Source organism: Rattus norvegicus, chromosome 9 (assembly GCF_021556685.1).
Source record: "Rattus norvegicus strain SHRSP/BbbUtx chromosome 9, alternate assembly SHRSP_T2T, whole genome shotgun sequence".
Taxonomy (NCBI): domain Eukaryota; kingdom Metazoa; phylum Chordata; class Mammalia; order Rodentia; family Muridae; genus Rattus; species Rattus norvegicus.
The window spans coordinates 5677131-5700895 of record NC_141542.1 but is presented as its reverse complement, the minus strand read 5'-3'; the positions used below and the strand labels follow the sequence as shown (position 1 = coordinate 5700895).

Here is a 23765-nt window from a genome sequence, read left to right as displayed (position 1 = left end):
CCAGGTGTACAGTGATGGGACTCAGAGGGTCAGAGTGTAGGGAGCCATAGTGTGATAGAGACAGCTGGGCACCATTAGTTAGATCCTAGGCTGACCTTCCAGTGCACAATGGGTTCAGGACAGAACAGGGTGGTGAAGGTGGTCCCAGAGGCTTCACCTCATACAGGTAAAGGATTGTTGTGGTTTGCCCTGGAGTTATCTGTATTTTGATGCTAATTCCACTGCCCCAAGGACAGCTGCCTAGTCACATATTCAGGAATCAGGTGACTTCACCAGAGCCTCCCCTTTGAATTTGTAAAGTACAGGTGAGGGGCAGGTACAGGATAGAAGGAGGCCTGTCATTGGAGGAGAAGGAAGGATGGGCAGGAGAGAAGTTTGAAGGAAGAGGAGGAGACTAGAACAGAAAGGAGAGACGAGAGAGGGTGAGAAGCCATGGCAGGTGATGTTAAGATTATGTGTATTTACAGGTTGTTATTAATGTTCTCAATGGATGGATGGTATCGGGCTTTGTATGTTTACGTGGGCAATTATATTTTATCAATTGGGTCAAAGATTATTGTGTTGTGTGTTCTTTAATGTGTAGATTTAAGTAATGTAATGGAGTGTGGGGAGAGTGGTCTGGGCCGCCTAGTGCGGACCTGCGGGGTCTTTTTCTTCTTTATTTTATTTTTACAACAACAAAGGATGGAGACTGAGCAGCTGAGCCGAGTCTTCCCTCAGCGGTCCCGGGATCTGGCTGAGAACGCACTGTATGTCCTTGTCCATCTGTCTCTGTAGTTAGGAGGGACAGGGTAGGGGTGACACACATTGTGGTGTCACCTGCAAGTCACTATACTTAAAATCAAGGGAATCAGTGATCCATGATGCTCCCAAAAGCCACAGGCTGGCCCAGAACAGAAGGGAAACAGAGGTAAGGTGGTGACAGAGGAATGGTGAGGCTAGATGGACAGCCTGAGGTGGAGCCAGGAGTTACGGAACTCACCTAAATGGCATACAAGAGAGAGTTGTGGTACAGTGCCATGCTCCTGGGCCTCTTCCCATGGGCATGAGAAGTGGAGAGGAATGGGAAGAGGGACCTGGGGTTCAAGCTCATCATTGGCTACATAGTGAATTTTAGATCATCCTGGGCTACATGAAACCCTACCTGAAAAGGAATAGGGGTAGGTAAGAGGGGAGGAAGAAAAGGAGAAGGAAGGGGAGGTGGAGAAGGGGAACAGGAAGAGAGACCCTTCTACAGTGAGCCTGAGTAATGGTAAGTAACAAAGTCACAGATGTGTGCTCTGTGCCTGAGGGGCCCTGAGCAGCCTGGATCCCGTCTGCACCCTCACTGGTCTGTTTGTGGCTCCCATCACTTGTGCCCTGCTTCACAGAGGCAGTACCTCTATTCCTTGCTGCAAGGTAACCCTCTTCTTCAGATCTGGCTTAGGCAGGGCGGCCTGCTGCACCTTCTTTGGACCGATCTGTGATCTGGTAAGGGGGCTCCATGAGCGGCCATGATGAGACAAGCAGGGATCAGTGACTTTTGCACCTCTGCTGGGCAGCTTGATAAAGGGTCACGGATTCAGGGTTGGAGCTGAGCTGACTCAGTACTTGTATTAGTACAGCCCACAGCTGAAAACTTTGAGAGTCCCACTCTCTGCTCTCTCAAAAAGAGTAGGAGTCACTGTAGAATTCTTGGTTGTGTCATCATGGCTGTCTTAATGTTCATGTTAGGTCATATTAGGGAAACATATGACTCCAGCAGGGTCATCTTGGAAATGTAGGCTTCGAATTTTCAAAACCACTTTCTGCGTTCTTAGTAGACCAGTGAGCAGGGACAGCCTCAGTATGCAGAACGATGCCAGCGAGTTTGTGGACCTGTATGTACCGTGGAAATGCTCCTCGAGCAACCAGATCATTGCTGCCAAGGTCCACATGTCCATCCAGATGTATGTGGCCGAGGTTGACAGGGGCACAGGCCGTTTAATGGCCAGTTTAAAACCTATGGTATCTGTGGGGCCATTCGCAGGATGGGTGAGTCAGATGATTCTATTCTCTGATTGGCTAAGGCTGATGGAATTGTCTCAAAGAACCTTTGTGCAGAAGAAATGGGGAATAGTTTGTTATAAATAAAAGTGATAATCACATCAGATCTGGCTTTGAAAAAGAATTTTCAAAACCTACTTTAATAAGGGTTCTTAAATGTTTTTACCTCCCTTCTAGCCCGCCACCCACCAGAGGTAGTGGAAAGGAAAGGTCAGTAGGGCGAAGGGGCATGTAGGCCTGTTTCTAAACAGTTCTTTTGGGCTATTCCAGTCTTCGTTGTCAGGAAATCAGCAGTTCAGTTCGAATGAATCAGCAGTGGTAGCTCCACCCACTCGTTAACATTGTTCATGAATCAGCAATGACAGTTCAATCCAGAAGAAACCACAGGGTCTGTCTGCCAATTGCCCCAAGTCTGCAGAAGTGGCAAGAAGCCAACAGTGTATCATGAGAAGTTCTTTGGTGTGTTTTTCTCTACAAAGTCACAACAAAAGATGACTAGCAAAGAAGGCAAGGGAACCAATGCCACAAAGTTGTCCACCGTCTGTTGGGTTGTACCTCTGCCAAACATCATATGTCTTCTCAAGTGTCCACTCGGGTAAAATATCACATGCCCTTTTTCTAGGAAGCTTTCAGAAAAACACCATGTGTCTGCTTCAGCAAAACATACTCTCATCAGACACACTCCAGAAGAACATCATATGACACAACTGAGTCTCTAAAGGAACCAGAAATTTCCACTTCATAGGAGGGAAAGCCATTTGGCACTTGTTTACAAGTTGTAATGAGAGTTCCTCTTGTACCTTGGGCCCACCCAGGAGTTTTCAACAACTGACCAGGCGTTCTATAATCAGCATTAGAAGGTGACTCTATTTGCTATTTTCCAAGGTCAGATAGAGCAGCCCTGGGATTCTAGATTACCTGGACTAGAAGTAATACAGAATGGCAGATGAACATGCCAGTCAATTATTACTGTGGGTTTCAAGCAACCTCAGTAGAAGGCAAGCAGGACACAGGACAAAATTCCTCCACATATACAGTGGAGTATAGCAGGAAGGCACCTGGATGAGGGTTCTTCTCTACTGCTGGCTGCTGCTTCAGCACCATCATCGATGTCAAAAACTGAAATGTCGATTCAGTGGTACAACCAAGATTCCTCTGGGGACTCCAGAACAAATACTGACACTTGTGGACCAAAGAGCTGGGGTGGAAGAGACTGCACACACTTTGCTATTTACTGTCTGACTAAACCTCACAGTGGATCCCAACATAAGAGAGACACCTGCATCTATTTAAAAATAAGGCTCCCATTTTGAGTAGGGGTTGAGTAAGGTTTAAGTTCCCAAGACCTCCCTGGGAACTGAGGTCTGACTTAGCAGACAGACATGTATGTGGGTAACTGACATCTTGGTTGGTAAGTTAAAACATGTTATTAGATAAGTTTCATCCTGCTTGACAAGTTAAGACATGAATGTTAGGCAAGGCAAGTCTCCTGACAAAGTTGAAAACCCCAACCAATGGGAGCAAAATAAGTGTACAGCAAAGACATGCTCCTAAGGAAATTTCTATCTCTAAACCTTGAATGTCCGAATAACTTGGCATAGATTGATTTTAGGCTTAAAAACCCTGTATGGTCTTATCTCAAGGTCATGGTTCAGCTCCAAAGACTGGAACCTGGCCCCGATCCATCAGTATTTGGATGCCGTGTTTAATAAACCATACCTATTTGACTGAGATTGGTGTTTGAGTGGTTTGTGCAGTGATTCCCCGACCCAAACAAAAATAATTATGTTTTCCTAGCACTTGGGAGGCAGAGGCAGGCAGAACTCTGTGAGTCCGAGGCCAACCTGGTCTACAGAGTGTGTTTCAGGACAGCCAGGACTACACAGAAAATCTTTCAAAAAACCAAACCAAACCATGCCAAAACAAGCTGAAAAAACCCTTATGCTTAATCTGGTTTACTTAGTATTCCTAGTGATGCAGAATTGAGAAAAAAAGAAATCTGTAGATTCATATATATTTCCCATAAATAAGACTAAGGCAATAAAATATGTGTAATGTATTCATCGGATTATTAAGAGGCTCCATAGTAAAACAAAACAAACAACACAACTGTCTGATTCAACAGGGCTGAACTGATGACTAAAATCCTGCCTTACATTGATGGGTCTTCTCTGTAGAACAATGGATTTTTGATGTATATTTTTCATATTTTTAAATTAAAAATTTTTAAAACAAAAAGAGCATCATAGAAGATTTTTCATAGCTGTCCTAAGGTATGACTAGCTTAGAAACCATCAAACTTCCATTGTGCTTTTTCAGTTTCATAGCAAAACCAGATTAATGTCCCAGAAATGGGACCTCAGCTCCCAAGAGGCTGGTCAGAGTGGAGGTCTGGCTCAGTAGATGGATGGTGCCAGCAGAGGTTCAAGTCACCATGCTTTCCTTTCTGACTGGGATGGTGGGAGCCTCTCACCTCATGTAGGTGCCATGGTGCTACAAAAGTCTTGGGCTCAGGGTTAGCTTTGCCAGACCATACATTTCCTCTGGCCCTACTAGGTAACCCCTGAGCTCAGATATATTCTAAGATTGCAGGTCTTTGGAATGGGGATTTGCCATCACTGAGTCATCTCCAACCTCCTGTAGTCAGGGCTTCAGGTGCTTGGGAGCACAGGCCTAGGAGCACAGCATCAGGGCTGGAAAGGAGTGAGGTACCACTTTTCCTTCCATGCAAGAGCTCCCTTGTAAGGCTGACAGGAAGGAGTGGTCTGTCTTCGGGTTTAAAAGTCCAGGATATGGAGGCTGTTGAGTGGGCTCTGTCAGCTGGAAGGCATGCAGCCAACCTCTCTGACACCTCAGTAGAAGGTTGGCCATGGGTAGATGTCATCCACCCAGGACCTGTGTGGAGATCCCAGTAGCATATGTAATGTCATAAGACATCAGTGTAGATGATTCATACATGACATACAACATTTTAGCCTCTGGAGCAGTCACTGCCTAGATGTGTGGTGAGCAGCCCTCTCTTGAGGTCTCAGATCCTCAGTGTCCCAACAAGAAATGGTTCCTGTCACAAAGGAGCTCAGTAAAGATCTGATGATCATAGAATAGATTCAGTCTTCAGTCTAGATGCTGGAACAGGTCAAAGGCCAAGTGCACACCTTGGTGCATCATGACACGAGTGTGATTGGGCAGATCCTATATTCATGGTTATTGCTCATTTTCGTATAAATTTCTTTGCTTTTTGTCTTTATTTTTTCTTTGTCAGCCTAAAATAGCATTGGCTGTTTAATCCAACAGAAACTGCCCAGGAGATAAGAATTTCCACGAAATGCTCCTCAGGTGTAGGAAGTGGTAGGAAGGTAACTGAGTGCTTTGCTTCCTATCGTGACACTGCCAGTGTGGTGGATTTCTGTTTTGGTCAGTGGTTATACTAACACATACCTAGCTGTTTTGCTGAATTTTCTCTTTTTCAGTGCTTTTAAAATTTTTTTGTTCATATTGACTTCTGTCTAAACATTCTGAATTTGTGCCATGGAGACATGTGTGAACAGACATACCATAGCACATACATAAAGGTTGGAGAAGGGGCTTCTTTCTGGTGTATTAACATCAGAATATCACTTGATTACAAGTTTTCTTACTCACTGAGCAAACTAGCCGATTCCTCTCATAGTACTTCCTCCTGACCCACCCATTTCTGTATGTTAGTTGTAGTAGCTCTATTTTAATTTTGGGATAGAAAATACCGGGCGCTCATTCTAGAGCCCCTCCCATGCCTGCCCAGCATCTGTTCACTGTGGTGATATGTATAAAAGCCTTTATGTATGACTTTAAGTGAAATGAATAGTAAAGCCTTTGTGTCTGGCTTGGAGAGAAATGTTTCAGCAAAGCCTTTGTTATGTTTGGGTCAATCAACAGAAGCTGGGAAATGGTTTTGAGACTGAACTTTGAAGAAATGTCTTTTCAGGGACTCTGCATTTGGTGCTGTGTGAGAACTTGTAGCTGTACCGACCTTGGCCCTAAGGTTCTCCTGGCAGACCTGGAGTTCTTACTTTTGATTATGGGTGGCCATGGTCAAAAGGGACTGAGATTTGTGTGGGCTGTCTGCTCTCAGGGGCATCAAGGGCCAGATAACTTTGGGAGGTGGATCCTTTCCCAGCCCCAAATTAACCTTTTTTCTTTTTCTTTTTTTCTTTTTTTCTTTCTTTTTTTTTTCCCAGAGCTGAGGACCAAACCCAGGGCCTTGCACTTGCTAGGTAAGCGCTCTACCACTGAGCTAAATCCCCAACCCCCAAATTAACCTTTTATAATGTTTGAATTACTGGGGTGAGCCAGCTGGGTGTCAGTCTTTTTCCAAGAAGGCTGAACCCCTCTGCTCCTCAGAAAGTGAAGGCTTAGCATCTTGGCAAGCTTCTCTCTTTGCTGTGGCCCCTATGACCAACATCAGTCAACAGTACACTGAGCTTTAAAGAAAAGTTGTTTTGAGGAAGGGTTTGGTTGAGTTGCCCAAGTATTTTGTCAGTACAGTCTGTAGTCATACCAGGCCTTAACCTTGGGACCTTTCTGATTCACCGTTCCATGTGGTGGGAATTTAGAAGCGAATCATTACTCTAAGATCTAAATTCATGTGAAAAATTAGCAAATTGATTCTGCTTTTAAAAAAGGTAATTTAGTTAAAGGTGTTTCAATTATGGTTTTTAGAAATCAACTTTTGGTGTCATTAATACTTTTTTTTTAAAAAACATTTATTTATTTATTATGTATACATCATACAGCTTTCTGCCTGCATGTATGCTTGCAGGCCAGAAGAGGGCACCAGACCTGATTATAGATGGTTGTGAGCCACCATGTGGTTGCTGGGAATTGAACTCAAGACCTCTGGAAGAGCAGACAGTGCTCTTAACCGCTGAGCCATCTCTCCAGCCCCTGGTGTCATTAATACTTTATTATTCCTATAATGTGGCCTTCATCTCCAATCTCTGCCAGTCTTTCTCAGCCCTCTTTCCATGCAACGATTCCTTCCTTTCCATTTTATATACGTGTCTTGTTTAGGTTGGAGGTGGGCCTTTGGGAAGCTAGGACTATCCAAAGCTTTATCAGATGCCCCGATGAAAGCACCAAGGGAACATTACCTTTGTGACCTCTTCAAGGACAGATTGGGAAAGTCTGGTCTGGTCGAGCATCTTGAAGGAGTCAAGGGAAACCATCATCTTCAGTTATCAATCTCATGGCCAATGTGTGCTCACTCTGAGGTATCCTGTGTCCTTTTAGCCAACACTGCTAAATTTTCTTTCTGCTGATTGTCTCATTCTCTACTTACAGTGTAGTAGTGTACATCTTAATAAACCCGCTTAAAATGAGCCAACACGGTTTACAAAACATACTGATCCCAAACTTACTATTTTTGTATTCTCATTCTAGGTTCTCACTCTGGTCACCTCCCCTTTGGAGGCCAGAATAATTGGTTTTTGGGTTCATAGATCAAACTCATTTAAACTTTTTTTTTTTTTTGGAGACAGGACTTCTTTGTAAGTAGAGCAGGGACAGCTTTGCTGTCCAGCCGTTAGGAAACATAATATAGTGAAGTGAATTAACTTTGGCAGATCGAGCCGAAGTGTGTCCCTGAGAAATTATGCCATGTATCTGGTGTAAAAAAGCTTTATGGGGGTAGGGGGGTAGGAGTGAGGTCCTGGGGAAGACAGACATGTAGACAGACAGACAGACAGACAGATGGGGAACAGAAGAATGAAGGCAGAGATAGAAAGGGAGCGCACACCTGGAACAGAGAGACGGCCTGCTGAGTAGAGAGAGTGCTGGCGGGTGGACACATCCTCCAAACACACCAGGCACACCAGGTGGCATCAGGAGGTGATGGCAGCCGATGATGACACAAGCCACTGCTAGGTCCCTGAGAGTATGCTTGTGGAACTGCCCGTACGCTAACAGGCGCAAGTTCTACGGCAATGCCAGTCTCTCCAGGTCTGGGACAGTTCTGTGCCTAGAGCCGAGGCCAGGTCTGGGAACCACTGTGCTGTGACACTTCATAGCACTCTGTCTTTAAGGGAGCTGTCACTCAGGCCTCACTAGCCAATCACGGCTTCTAGACGGACCCGCCAGTCAGAACGGGGAGAGCATTTCCGTTCCTTAATGCTAAATGTTCGGGCTTGCGTCTGAGGGAGGCTCTAGTGGTTCCGTGTCCTGATCTGTGACCCGCTTTCGGGAGCTGTGAGGAGAGCGGGGCGATTCGGGATCCACGCCATGGTGAGCAGGGCCGACGTCCCCATTCCGGGAGGAGCCGCGGAAGACTGTGGGGTTCGTCGCGGGGTGCGTGAACCGGCGGCCAGACTCGAAGCCCGGTGTGATTCCGTTTGTTCCTCTGAGGTCCCTGCACCTCCCAAGCGGAAGCGGGGCGTCCTACGGCTTAGATCCCCTGGCTGCGCCTGCGCATAGTATGGGGAACGGGCCTTGTGTGAAAAATATCCGTTGCTGACGTCATCATGAAGCGAGTGTCGCTAGGGAAGGCAGATGTACTGACTCGCAGAACTCTACTTTCTCTAGTGTGTTCTAGAAGTTCTGCACTCGGCACTTGACGTTCAGGTGTAGGATCCGTCTGCGGTTAATCCTCTGCAGGCGCAAAGTTTGTGTTATTAACACATTGGCATGTAGATGCCTTGGCGGTCCAGTCACGTGTGTTAATAAGGCCAGACTCACTGGGTTTCCTGGCTTCATTCATCGACATTTACTCCATTTTAATTGTGTATTTTTTTCTAAGTTTGCTCTCCCGTTCTTTTGATCTCTGCCCTTTCCCAGAAGGTACTGGGCAGGCAAGTTTTTCCGATTCCCTGATAGAACTGGGTGGGGAGGGAAACAAGGAATAATACCATACATTCAGAGAAAAGATACATACTTAAAACCTGAGTTTGGAGGCCTCTAGTTGTTTAATCTCTTCTTCAATAAAGTAGGGAAGGTTATATTAAGGAAGGCTGTATCTCAGCCAGAGGAGTTGTCTCTTCCTTTTTTGGAAGAAATACTTTCTATCTTTTGTCTATTTTTTTTCGCTCTTTATATTTTCTCTCTTTATTGCAGCTGTTTTTGAAGTTTTGAAGTCAGAGGTTGTCACTGTTTAGTGTTTATAGAGTCTTGATTATTTTTTCATTCATGGTTACTTATTTTTATCAGTTTCCCTTGGTATCAAATATGACACTTTTTATTGGGCATTTGTTGAATTTGTAACTCAAATTCTGCATTATAATATAATGTTAACACACTAGCCAAGATGGCAGCATACCATAAGGTTGCTTTCTACTCAAGGTTAGCTCACTTCCTGCTCAGGTGAGGCCATCTTCCATCAGGAACAAGTCCCAGAAGGATGTGCACTTCTCAAGGTTAAATGTACAGTGCTACAGCCTCCTCTTTAGAAACACCCCGGACTGGCGAGGTGGCTCAGCGGTTAGAGCACTGACTACTCTCCCAGAGGTCCTGAGTTCAGATCCCAGCAACCACATGGTGACTCAGCCATCTGTAATGGGATCAGATGCCCTCTTCTGTGTGTCTGAAGACAGCTACAGTGTTCTTATATAAATAATAAAAAAAAAAAGAAATGCCCTTTTGTGAGGTTAGCATAAACATAAGAGGAGATGAAACCTATGGCATGGTCTGGGCAGGTAGACCTCCCATGGCTGTGGAACAGAAGAAGGATGCCATGGCAGAGATGGTTGAGTCCATCCTTGTCTCACGACAGAGATTGTATTGTGGAAGCCAAGCTTTGTTTATCATCTATCTGTTTTACCTTCTCCTCAGTCCTCCGACACAAAATGTTGCTTGGCCCCATTTTATCCCAATTGAGTATGGTCTGGGCTGTGATCAGACAGATCTCCTTGTTGGCTGGAATTTAAGACTTTCAGATTTCAACTAGTTAAATAGTTGAATCAAATATAAAGCCTTAGTCTTGTGTGGCATGTCTACACAGTTAGAAATACAGCTTCCAGATGGCATCATCTACAACAGTCACACTTTCAGCATAGCAAGAGAGTGCCTTCACTGCTTCCACCTGAACTCATTGGAGGTTTCCCAGGTCCCATGAGGGAGCTATGTAGGAAGCAAACAAGGGACGTACCATGTACTCAGAGAACAGATAAGGACTGAAGCTTCAGTTTGGAGGCCTTCAGTTGTTTAATCTCTCCCTGGAGAGGCTAGTGATGTTTATATTAAGGAAGCCTATAACCCAGTGAGAGAAGTTGGCTCCTCACTATTTGGATGAAATATTTTCTTTGTCTTTCCTTTTTCCCCCTCTTTTCCTTCAGAGCTGTTTTCTGTTTAGGTTACACTCCTGTCATGGTTTACATTAGCTCAACAGTGCCATGTCCCTGTTGCTGGATGCTTGGTCTTCAATTAGTAGAACTGTGTAAACTTAAGCAGTATGACCTATGGGAGAAGGTTTGTCACATTCATTCAGGTGTGTCACTTTTAGTTGGACTTTAGGTTTCAAGAGACCAGAGCAAGGCAGGTGTTTCTTTCTGCTTGCCTGCCTGTGTATCACACTCAGCCCCATGCCTGTCTACCATGATACTTCCTTTAAAGATGACAATGGACTGTCACTATAATCAATCCCCAAAGTATTCCATTAAAGAGTTGTATTGCAAAGCCTTGGTTGTATTGCATTTTCACAGCCATAGAACTTTTGTATACCTTTGCTGTCCTGAAGATCACTATGTAGACCAGGTTGGCCTGGAAATCATAGAGACTCACCTGCCTCTGCCTCCTGAGGCTGGGATTAAAGGTGAGTGCCACCACACCAGCCCATGGATTCTCCTTGTTTTAAAAGTTAGTAATTTTAATATAATTTTAATATAAATATAAATTTAGTTTAATTTGTATCATCAATTATGCTGCTCTGTTTATATCTCTGTATATATAGTAGGCATTTCTCCAGCAATGCAGTCTCTTATTCAGTGTGAACAGAAATGAGAGGTGTGATTCTCCTTTTTTTTTAAATTTTATTTTTCTTGGATATTTTATGCATTTACATTTCAAATGTTATCCCTTTTCCCCCCTCTCCCATATCCCCTCCCACCTTCCCCTGCTTCTGTGAGGTTGCTCCCACGCCCACCCACCTACTCCACCCTCAACACCCTGGCATTGGGGAAACAAGTCTCCACAGGACCAAGGGCCTTTCCTCCTATTGATGCTGGACAATGCCATCCTCTACTACATATGTGACTGGAGTTATGGGTCTCTCCATGCATACTTGTTGGTTGGTGGTTTAGTCCCTGGGAGCTCTGGTGGGGTTGGGTTGGTTGATATTGTTGTTCTTCCTATGGGGTTGCAAACCCCTTCAGCTTCTTCAGTCTTTTCTCTAACTCTTCAGTCCCCTTGTTCAGTCCAATGGTTAGCTGCAAGCATCCTCATCTGTATCAGTAGGCTCAGGCAGAGCCTCTCAGGGGACACCCATATCTTGCTCCTGTCAGCAAGCACTTCTTGGCATCTGCAATAGTGACTGGGTTTGGCAGCTGCATATGGGATGGATCCCCAGGGTGGGCAGTCTCTGGATGATGTTTTCTTCAGTCCCTGTTCCACTCTTTGTCCTTGTATTTCCTCCCGTGAATATTTTGTTCTCCCTTTTAAGAAGGAATGAAGCATTCACATTTTGATCTTCCTTCTTGACCTTCATATGATCTGTTAAATTTTTCTTAGATATTACAAGCTTTTGGACTAATATCCACTTATCAGTGAGTGCATAACCATGTGTGCTCTTTTGTGACTGGGTTACCTCACTCAGGATAATATTTTCTAGTTCCAATCATTTGCTTGCAAATTTCATGAAGTCATTGTTTTTGATAGCTGAGTAGTACTCCATTGTGTAGATGTACCACAATTTTTGTATCCATTCCTCTGTTGAAGGACATCTGCATCTGGGTTCTTTCCAGCTTCTGGCTATTATAAATAAGGCTGCTATAAACATAGTGGAATGTGTGTCTTTGTTGTATGTTGGAGCATCTTTTGGGTATATGCCCAGGAGTAGTATAGCTGGGTACTCAGGTAGTACTATGTCCAATTTTATGAGGCAACTCCAGACCAATTTCCAGAGTGGTTGTACCAGCTTGCAATCCCACCAACAATGGAGGAGTGCTCCTCTTTCTCCACATCCTTGCCAACATCTGTTGTCGCCTGAGTTTTTTATTTTAGCCATTTTGACTGGTATGAGGTGGAATCTTAGGGTTGTTTTGATTTGCATTTCCCTGATGACTAAGGATGTTGAACATTTCTTTAGGTGCTTCTCAGCCATTCAGTATTTATTCCTCAGCTGAGAATTTTTTGTTTAGCTCCCATTTTTTAATAGGGTTATTTGGCTCTCTGAAGTCTAACTTTGTATATATTAGTTCTTTGTATATATTAGATATTAGCTCTGTATCAGATGTAAGATTTCCCAATCTGTTGGTGGCCATTTTGTCCTATTGACAGTGTTCTTTGCCTTACAGAAGCTTTTCAATTTTATGAGGTCCCATTTGTCGATTCTTGATCTTAGAGCATGAGCCACTGGTGTTCTGTTCAGGGAAATTTTCCCAGTGCCCATGTGTTTGAGGCTCTTTCCTACTTTCTCTTCTATTAGTTTCAGTGTATCTGGTTTTATGTGGAGGTCCTTGATCCATTTGGACTTGAGCTTTGTATAAGGTGATAAGAATGGATCAATTTGCATTCTTCTCCATGCTGACCTCCAGTTGAACAAGCACCATTTGTTGAAAATGCTCTCTTTTTTTCCATTGGATGGTTTTAGCTTCTTTGTCAAAGATCAAGTGACCATAGGTGTGTGCGTTCATTTCTGGGTCTTCAATTCTGTTCCACTGATCTACCTGCCTGTCTCTGTACCAATACCATACAGTTTTTATTACTATTGCTCTGTAATACAGCTTGAGGTCAGGGATGGTGATTCCCCTGGAAGTTCTTTTATTTTTGAGGATAGTTTTTGCTATCCTGTGTTTTTTGTCATTCCAAATGAATTTGCAAATTGCTCTTTCTAACTCTATGGAGAATTGAGTTGGAATTTTGATGGAGATTGCATTGAATTTGTAGATTGCTTTCAGTGAGATGGCAATTTTTTACAATATTAATCCTGCCAATCCATGAGCATGGGAGATCTTTCGATCTTCTGAGATCTTCTTCAATTTCTTTTTTCAGAGACTTGAAATTCTTGTCATACAAATCTTTCACTTGCTTGGTTAGAGTCACACCAAGGTATTTTATATTATTTGTGGCTACCGTGAAGGGTGTTCTTTCCCTAGTTTCTTTCTCAGCCTATTTATTCTTTGAGTAGAGGAAGGCTACTGATTTAGTTGAGTTAATTTTATATCCAGCCACTTTGCTGAAGTTGTTTATCAGGTGTAGGAATTCTCTGGTGGAACTTTTGTGGTCACTTAAGTATGTTGTTGTAAAATTATATTTAATAAAATGCTGTCTTTTACCCCGCTAGGTCCAGCACCAAAGTGCCCAAAGATATCTGGTAGATAGCTTGCTAGAAGCATACATCCCAATTCCACAGTGGCCCAGTGTCTCTAGCCGCTGCACACTTTCTTACATTTAAATTGCTACAAAAAAGAACACACAACACAATAACCTCTGATCCAATTAATAAGATGTAATTGCCCACCTAAACATACAAAGCCCTATACAGATCCATCCCTTAAGAATATGCATAACAACCTGTAAATACAGATTGGAATCTTAACGTCAACCTCCATGTTCTCTCCGCAGCTACTCTGTTGTCTCCTCCAGTCTCCTATCCTTTATGTTTCAGTCTCCTCCTCTTCACTCAAACTTTTCTCCCGTCCATCCTTTCTTCTCATCCAATGATAGGCCTCGTTCTATCCTGTACCTGCCCTCACCTGGATGACATCCTACATAAGTATACTATCATATTATCTGCAAATAGTGATATTTTGACTTCTTCCTTTCCAATTTGTATCCTTTTGACCTCTTTTTTTCGCCTAATTGCTCTGGCTAGGATTTCAGGTGCTATCTTGAATAGGTAGGGAGACAGTGAGCAGCCTTGTCTAGTCCCTTATTTTAGTGGGATTGCTTCAAGTTTCTCTCCATTTAGTTTGATGTTGGCTACTGGTTTGCTGTATATGGCTTTTACTATGTTTAAGTATGGGCTTTGAATTCCTGATCTTTCCAAGACCTTTGTCATGAAGCAGTGTTGAATTTTGTCAAATGCTTTCTCAGCATATAATGAGATGATTATGTATTTTTTCCCTTTTAGTTTGTTTATATAGTGGATTACGTTGATGGATTTCCATATATTGAACCATCCTTGCATCCCTGGGATGAAGCCTACTTGATCATGGTGAATGATATTTTTGATATGTTCTTGGATTCAGTTTGCGAAATATTATTGAGCAATTTTGCATTGACATTCACAAGGGGAATTGGTCTGAAGTTTTCTTTCTTTGTTGGGTCTTTGTGTGGTTTAGATATAAGCATAATTGTGGTTTCATACAAGGAATTGTGTAATATTCCTTGTTCTGTTTCTACTTTGTGAACTACTTTGAAGAGCATTGCTATTAGGTCTTCTTTGAATGTCTGATAGAATTCTGCGCTAAACCCATCTGGTCCCGGGCTTTTTTTGGTTGGAAGACTTTTAATTACTGCTTCTATTTCTTTAGGGATTATGTTTAGATGGTTTATCTGGTCCTGATTTAACTTGACACCTGGTATCTGTCTAGAAAATTGCCCATTTCATCCATATTTTCCAGTTTTGTTGAGTATAGTCTTTTGTAGTAGGGTCTGATGATTTTTTGAATTTCCTCAGTTTCTGTTGTGATATCTCCCTTTTCATTTCTGATTTTGTTAACTTGGATACTCTCTCTGTGCCCTCTGGTTAGTCTGGCTAAGGGTTTATCTATCTTGTTGATTTTCTCCAAGAACCAGCTCCTGGTTTTGTTGATTCTTTGTATAGTTTTTTGTTTTGGTTTGTTTGTTTGTTTCTATTTGGTTGATTTCAGCTCTGAGTTTATTTCCTGCTGTCTAGTGCTCTTGGGTGTACTTGCTTCTTTCTGTTGTAGAGCTTTCAGGTGTGCTGTCAAGCTATTAGTGTATGCTCTCCCCAATTTCTTTTTGGAGGCACTCAGAGTTTTCCTCTTAGCACTGCTTTCATTGTGCTGGGACTAACTTTCATGTTAGTTATGTTGTGCCTCCATTTTCATTAAATTCTAAAAAAGTCTTTAATTTCTTTCTTTATTTCTTCCTTGACCAAGTTATCATTGAGTAGAGTGTTGTTGTAAGCGGGCTTTCTGTTGTTTTTGTTGTGTATTGAAGACCAACCTTAGTTCATGGTGATCTGATAGGATGCATGGGATTATTTCAGCCTTCTTGTGTCTGTTGATTCCTGTTGTGTGACCAATTATATGGTCAGTTTTTCAACAGGTTTCATGAGCTGCTGAGAAGAAGGTATATTCTTTTGTTTTAGGATGAAATATTCTATAGATATCTGTTAAATCCATGTGGTTCATAACTTCTGTTAGTTTCTCTGTGTCTCTGTTTAGTTTCTGTTTCCATGATCTGTCCATTGCTGAGAGTGTGGTGTTGAAGTATCCTGCTAGTATTGTGTGTGGCGCAGTGTATGTTTTGAGCTTCAGTAAAGTTTCTTTTATGAATGTTGATTTCCTTGCATTTGGAGCATAGATGTTAAGAATTGAGAGTTTATCTTGGTAGATTTTTCCATTAATGAGTATGAAGTGTTTTTTCTTATTTTTTTTGAAAATTTTTGTTTGAAAGTTGATTTTATTCTATATTAGAATGGCTACTCCAGCTTGTTTCTTGGAACCATTTGCTTGTAAAAAATTTTCCCAGCCTTTTTCTCTTAGGTAGTGACTGTCTTTGTCACTGAGGTATGTTTCCTGAATGCAGCAAAATACTGGATCCTGTTTATGTATCCAGTGTGTTAATCTATGTCTTTTTTTTGGGGGAATTGAATTCATTGATATTAAGAGATATTAAGGAATAGTGATTATTGTTTCCTGTTATTCTTGTTGTTAGGGGTGGAATTATGTTTGTGTGGCTCTCTTTTGTGTTTATTGCTAGAGGGTTACTCTCTTGTTTTTTCTAGGGTGTAGTTTCCCTCCTTGTGTTGGAGTTTTCCATCTATTATCCTTTGTAGGGCCGGATTTGTGGAAAGATATTGTGTAAGTTTGGTTTTGTCATGGAATATCTTGGTTTCTCTGTTGTGTTTTGCCCTGAAGTTATCTGTATTTTGATGCTAATTCCACTGCCCCAAGGACAGCTGCCTAGTCACTTCTCAGGAATCAGGTGACTTCACCAGAACTTCCCCATTGAATTTGTAAAGTACAGGTGAGGGGCATGTACAGGATAGAAGGAGGCCTGTCACTGGAGGAGAAGGAAGGATGGGCAGGAGAGAAGTTTTAAGGAAGAGGAGGAGACTAGAACAGAAAGGAGAGACAGGACAGAGGAGAGGGTGAGAAGCCATGGCAGGTGATGTTAAGATTCTGTGTATTTACAGGTTGTTATTAATGTTCCTAAGGAATGGATGGTGCGGGCTTTGTATGTTTAAGGGGGCAATTATATCTTATCAATTGGATCTAAGATTATTGTGTTGTGTGTTCTTTTATGTGATGGTTTGAATGTAGGAAAGTGTTCAGCGGCAGGAGACAATGGGCTGCCTCGGAGTTGGGATGTGATTCCGCCAAGATATCTAGCAGATATCTTGGGGCACTGAGGTGCGGACCTAGTGGGGTAAAAGATACCTATACTTTTTTTATTTTTATATTTTTACAACAACATTTCTCCATCTTTTGTGATTGAGAGTTTTGTCTGGGCTGGCATTTGTGTTTTCTCAGGGTCTGTATGACATCTGCCTAGGATCTTCTAGCTTTCATAGTGTTGAAAGATCCCCGAAGAGAGACCCTTACTCAAGTCTCGGGAAATCGCGGACCCCAGACACAGAGAGACCATTTTGGATTAAAAAGCAAAGGCGAGGTTTATTACGGAGATCTATTATGGAGATCTCTGGGCCGACAAGTATCCCGCGCAGGAGACAGAGGTGTCGACCCCGAAACTCAAAAGTCAGGGAAAGCTAGGGGGTTTGGGGCGGCTATAAGTGATTGGCTCATTCAAACATAGACAACACAGCAGAAGAGTACGAGCTGACTGGGGCGTTCAGGGTTTTAGAAGCTAGGGGCTTATCAGGGTTTGAAGGACATCTGGTTAAGGTGTGACTCTGAGTAAGCTGGGGGGGAGATGCCCTTCTGCCAGATGGTTTATGAGTCAGTCCTGATAACTCGGGCTGGTTCCTGCATTCCTTTTCTTTATCTTTATGGTCTGTTAGTCTTAGCAGGGCTGCCTGGACTTGTCTGGGCTTGTTTCTTATAGTTTAGCCCTGAGTCTGTGGATTTTGAAACTTACTCTTTTAATTTTATATTTTTAAACCTTAAATCTGTATAATTTTCATTGTCTGTTGAGATGTCTGGTGTATTTCTGATAGGTCTGCCTTTATATGTTACTTGATCTTTTCCCCTTACTGCTTTTAATATTCTCTCTTTGTTTTGTGTATTTGATGTTTTGACTATTATGTGATGGGAGGAATGTCTCTTCTGGTCCAATCTGTTGGGGGTTCTGTAGGCTTCTTGTATGCTCATGGGCATGTCTTTCTATAGGTTAGGGAAGTTTCCTTGTATAATTTTGTTAAAGACATTTACTGGCCATATAAGTTGGGAATCTTTACTCTCTTCTTTACCTATTGTCCTTAGGTTTGATCTTCTCATTGTGTCTTAGATTTCCTGGTTGTTTTGGGTTAGGAGCTTTTTGCTTTTTGCATTTTCTTTGACTATTGTGTTAATGTTTTCTATGGTATCTTCTGCTCTTGAGATTCTCTCTTCAATCTCTTGTATCTTGTTGATGATGCTTGCATCTATGACTCCTGTTCTCTTTCCTAGGTTTTCTATCTTGAGGGTTGTCTACCTTTGTGATTTCTTTATTGTTTGTATTTCCATTTTTAAATCCTGGATGACTTTATTCAATTCCTTCACCTGTTTGGTTGTGTTTTAATGTAATTCTTTAAGGGATTTTTGTGTTTTCTCTTTAAGGGCTTCCACTTATTTACCTGTGTTCTCTTGTATTTCTTTAACGGAGATATTTATGTCCTTCTTAAAGTCCTTTATCATCATCATGAGATGTGATTTTTTTTTTTTTTTTTGGTTCTTTTTTTCGGAGCTGGGGACCGAACCCAGGGCCTCGTGCTTCCTAGGTAAGCGCTCTACCACTGAGCTAAATCCCCAGCCCTGAGATGTGATTTTAAATCTAAATCTTGCTCTTGCATTGTGTTGGGTTATCCAGGACTTGATGTGGTGGGAGAACTGGGTTCTGATGATGCCAAGGAGTCTTGGTTTCTTTTTTTTTTTTTTTTAAAGATTTATTTATTTAATGTATTTGAGTACACTGTAGCTGTCTTCAGACACACCAGAAGAGGGCATCAGATCTCATTATAGATGGTTGTGAGCCACCATGTGGTTGCTGGGATTTGAACTCAGGACCTCTGGAAAACAGTTAGTGCTCCTAACCACTGAGCCATCTCTCCAGCCCCGGAGTCTTGGTTTCTGTTGCTTAGGTTTTTGTGCTTGCCTCTCACCATTTGGTTATCTCTGATGTTAGTTGTTCTTGCTGTCTCCTACTGGAGGTTGTCCCTCCTGTGTTCCTGTGAGCCTGTGATCTTTTTTTTTTTTTTTTTCGGAGCTGGGGACCAAACCCAGGGCCTTACGCTTGCTAGGCAAGCGCTCTACCACAGAGCTAAATCCCCAACCCCTGAGCCTGTGATCTTAAGAGTGAGAGCATTCCTGGCAGACCAGTTCTCTCAGGGCAGTCTTTGGGTCTGGAGCTCTGTGGGACAGTCTTAGCTCTGGGTGTAGATGGAGACTGGAAGGGTCTTGCCTTAGGCTGCCCTGAGGCTTCTGGGCCAGTGCACTCCTGGCCGGTCTTTCCTTGGACAGTCAATGGTGAGAAAGTCAATGGTGGGCTGTGGGCTTAGGAGGGAGAGCACTCCTGGCAGACCAGCTCTCTGTGGCCAGGTTTTGTTTCTGAGGGCTGTGGGACAGACTCAGCTCTGGGTACAGATGGAGGCCAGAAGTTGTGAGTCTCCTTTATTGTTTCCTTGTAAAATGAGTTGGTGATTGTATTCGAAATTCTCTGACATGGAATTAATATGTCAAGCACACAGAATTATGTAAATATATATTCAATGAAGTATATATTTAAATGACATTTAAAATGTAGCAGCATCACAATTTCTAATATATATATATATAATATTTCTAATATATGTGTGTATGTGTACTCTCTGTATATATATCCATATACATGATATACTTTAGGATGCAGTGACCTATGAGGATGTGCATGTGAACTTCTCTCAAGAAGAGTGGGCATTGCTGGATCCTTCTCAGAAGAGTCTCTACAAGGATGTGATGCTGGAGACCTACTGGAACCTCACTGCTATAGGTAATTATATGCATTTTCCTTTACTTTTTAACTTAAGAGGAGACTTTCTTAGAGATAGGTGCTTCTCTGTGATTTTAATTGTAAAAGAGGTAAAATGTATATAAATCAGGCACTGTTCTAAGGCTCGCTGAATATAGTGATTTAAATTTTACATAATTTCCAGTGATATATTATGTATTTTTTTGGTACTATATTTTAGGCTACAAATGGGAAGACCACAATATTGAAGAATATTGTCAAAGTTCTAGAGGACATGGAAGGTAATTTTCATGTGCATGCTGATACATATGTGCTTCTGAAGAAATTTTAATGTACCCTGAAGTTTTAATCAAAAAAATTGTAAACAAGCCTGACTTTCTGAGGAGTGTCAAATTCTTCCATCATTGTATGCGTCAATGTCAGGTAGTTAATCGGTATTTGCAAAGTATTCCTTTAAGAAACAAGAAAACAAGGCTTTAATAGATGTCACAAATTTAATGATAGCCATGTGAGAACCATGTTATCGAAGTATCCACAGAAAAAGCATACAGATTCATTCAGGATTAATGTCTGTCTGTCTGTAAATGAATTCTTTTTTTTTTTTTTTTTTGGTTCTTTTTTTCGGAGCTGGGGACCGAACCCAGGGCCTTGCGCTTCCTACGTAAGCGCTCTACCACTGAGCTAAATCCCCAGCCCCGAATTCTTTTTTTTTTAATTGGATATTTCATTTATTTATACTTTAAATGTTATCCCCTTTTCTGGTTTCCCCTCAGCAAGCTCCTTATCCCATTGCCCCCTCCCCCTGCTTCTATGAGGGGGTTCCCCTACCCACCCACCCACTCTCACTTCACTGCCCTGGCATTCTCCTACACTGGTAGCCTTAAGCCTTCACAGGACCTAGGGCTTCTCCTCCCATTGATGCCAGATAAGGCCATCCTTTGCTATAGCTGGAGCCTCCATGTGTGCTCACTGGTTGGTGGTTTAATCCCTGGGAGCTCTGGGGGCGGGGTCTGGTTGGATGGTATTGTTGTTCTTCCTGTGGGGTTGCAAACACTTCAGCTCCTTCAGTCCTTTCCATAATTGCTCCATTGGAGTCCCCGTGCTTAGTCCAATGGTTGCCTGTGAGCATCCACCTCTGAATTTGTCATGCTCTGGCAGAGCCTCTCAGGAGACATTCATATCAGGCTCCTGTGAGCAAGCACTTCTTGGCATCATCAATAGTGTCTGGGTTTGGTGTCTGTATATGGGATGGACCCCCGGTGGGGCAGTCTCTGGATGGCCTTTCTTTCCTTCAGTCTCTGTTCCACTCTTTGTCCCTGTATTTCCTCTAGACTGAGCAATTCTGGGTTAAGAATCTGGAGATGAGTGGATGACCCCATCCCTCAACTGGGGAACTTGTCTAACCTCTGGATATAGTCTCTACAAGGTTCTCCCTCATCTTTGTTGGGCATTTCAGCTAATGTCATCCCCATTGGGTCCTGGGAGCCTCTTGCTTTCCTGGTATCTGGGACTTTCTAGTTACTACCACCTGTTCCCCATTCCCATTGCTACACACCTCTGTTCAATTTCCTGACCCTCTGTACATCATTCCTGTCTCCTCCCATACCTGATCCTTCCCCTCTTTCCCCCTTCCTTCTCTTCTCTTTCTCCCAAGTCCCTCCCATTCTCTACCTCCCATGAGTATTTTCTTCTCCTTTGTCAGAAGGACTGAAGCATCCACACTTTTGTCTTCCTTCTTTTTGAGCTTCATATAGTCTCTGAGTTATATCATGGGTGTTTTAAGCTTTTTTGCCTAATATCCACTTATCAGTGAGTATATACCTTGTGTGTTCTGTTGTGACTGGGTTACTTCACTCAGGATGATATTTTCTAGTTCCAATATTTGCCTGCGAATTTCATGATGTCATTGTTTTTAATGGCTGAAGTACTCCATTGTGTAAATGTACCACATTTTTTTGTATAGATTCCTCTGTTGAGGGACATCTGGGTCCTTTCAGCCTTCTGGCTATTATAAATAAGGCTGCTATGAACATAGTGGAGCATGTATGTGTTTGTACTTGTTGGAGCATCTTTTGGGTATATATGCCCAGGAGTGGTATAGCTGGGTCCTCAGGTAGTACTCTGTCCAGGTTTCTGAGGAACCTCCAGACTGATTTCCAGAGTGGTTGTATCAATTTGCATTCCCACCAACAATGGCGGAGTGTTCCTCTTTCTCCACATCCTCGCCAGCATCTGTTATCTGAGTTTTTATTCTAGCGGTTCTGACAGGTGTGAGGTGGAATCTTAGGGTTGTTTTGATTTGCATTTCTCTGATGACTAAGGATGTTGAACATTATTTTAGGTGCTTCTTGGGCATTCAGTATTCCTCAGTTAAAAATTTTAGAGCTTAAGCAATTGGTGTTCTGTTCACGAAAATTTCCCCTGTGCCGACATGTTCAAGGCTCTTTCCTACTTTCTCTTCTATTAGTTTCAGTGTTTCAGTTTTATGTGGAGGTCCTTGATCTACTTGGACTTGAGCTTTGTACAAAAAGGTAAGAATGGATCAATTTGCATTCTTCTACATGCTGACCACCAATTGAACTGGCACCATTTTTTGAAAATGCTATCTTATTTCCACTGGATGGTTTTAGCTCCTTTGTCAGAGATTGAGTTGTGTGCGTTCATTTCTGGGTCTTCAATTCTATTCCATTGATCTACCTGGCTGTCTCTGTACCAATACCATACAGTTTTTTTAAAAAATTTATTTATTTATTTTTTTATCACTGTTGCTCTGTAATTCAGCTTGAAGTCAAGGATAGTGATTCCACCAGAAGTTCTTTTATTGTTGAGAATAGTTTTTGCTGTCCTGGGTTTTTTGTTATTCCAAATGAATTTGCAAATTGCTTCTTCTAACTCTATGAAGAGTTGATTTGGAATTTTGATGGAGATTGCATTGAATCTGTAGATTGCTTTCAGCAAGATGGCAATTTTTACTATATTAATCCATGAGCATGGGAGGTCTTTCCATCTTTTGAGATCTTCTTGGATTTCTTTCTTCAGAGACTTGAAGTTCTTTTTTGGTTCTTTTTTTTTTTTTTTCGGAGCTGGGGATCGAACCCAGGGCCCTGCGCTTCCTAGGCAAGCGCTCTACCACTGAGCTAAATCCCCAACCCCGAGACTTAAGTTCTTATCATATAGATCTTTCACTTGCTTGGTTAGAGTCACACCAAAGTATTTTATGTTATCTGTGACTATTGTAAATGGCGTTGTTTCCCTAATTTCTTTCTCAGCCTGTTTATCCTTTGAGTAGAGGAAGGCTACTGATTTGTTTGAGTAAATTTTATACCCAGCCACTTTGCTGAAGGTGTTGATCAGGTTTAGGAGTTCTCTGGTTGAACTTTTGGGGTCACTTAAGTATACTATCATATCATCTGTAAATAGTGATATTTTGACTTCTTCCTTTGCAATTTGTATCCTTTTGACTTTTTTTGTTGTCTAATTGCTCTGGCTAGGACTTTGAGTACTACATTGTATAGATAGGGAGAGAGTGGGCAGCCTTATTTAGTCCCTGATTTTAGTTTGATGTTGGCTGCTGGTTGCTTTTTCTATGTTTAGGTATGGCCTGGAGTTCCTGATCTTTCTAAGACCTTTAACATGAAGGGTGTTGAATTTTGTCAAATGTCTCAGCATCTATGATCATGTGGTGGTTTTTTTTCCTTTGAGTTTATTTATGTAGTGGATTACATTGATGGATTTCCATTATATTGAATCATCCCTGCATCCCTGGGATGAAGCCTACTTGATCATAGTAAAGGATCATTTTGATGTGTTCTTGGATTCAGTTTGTGAGAATTTTATTGAGTATATTTTACATTGATATTCATAAGGGAAATTTGTCTGAAGTTTTCTTTCTTTGGATATTTGTGTGGTTTAGATATAAGCGTAATTGTCGCTTCATAGAATGAATTAGGCAGTGTTTCTTCTGTTTCTATTTTGTGAAATAGTTTGAAGGGTATTGGTATTAGGTCTTCTTTGAAGGTCTCACAGAATTCTGCACTAAACCCTGGGCTTATTTTGGTTGGGAGACTTTTAATGACCACTTCTATTTCTTTAGGGGTTATGGGACTGTCTAGATCATTTATCTCATCCTGATTTAACTTTGGTACCTTGTATCTGCCAAGAAAATTGTCCATTTCATCTATATTTTCCAGTTTTGTTGAATATAGGCTTTTTGTAGTAGGATCCGATGATTTTTTGAATTTCATGTTTCTGTTCTAGATACT

At 42.0% G+C, this 23765-nt stretch overlaps 1 protein-coding gene, 1 long non-coding RNA gene and 1 pseudogene across 2 annotated transcripts in view; 2 read left to right on the top strand and 1 right to left on the bottom strand.

Moving 5' to 3' along the window:
• Window positions 1-8445, bottom strand: part of Ebi3 (Epstein-Barr virus induced 3) — a 13800-nt gene extending 5355 nt beyond the window's left edge. Inside the window, exon 1 of the mRNA XM_087567633.1 lies at window positions 7799-8445. The gene's annotated coding sequence lies outside the window, so the exon portion shown is untranslated. The remainder of the gene's footprint in view (window positions 1-7798) is intronic.
• LOC148003251 (small ribosomal subunit protein eS21 pseudogene) lies at window positions 1652-2108 on the top strand (annotated as a pseudogene).
• The window catches only part of Zfp119bl (zinc finger protein 119b like), a 27888-nt gene continuing 12294 nt past the window's right edge, over window positions 8172-23765 (top strand). The window contains exons 1-3 of the long non-coding RNA XR_015629289.1: window positions 8172-8283; window positions 19398-19524; window positions 19724-19784. This is a non-coding gene — a long non-coding RNA (zinc finger protein 119b like). The remainder of the gene's footprint in view (window positions 8284-19397; window positions 19525-19723; window positions 19785-23765) is intronic.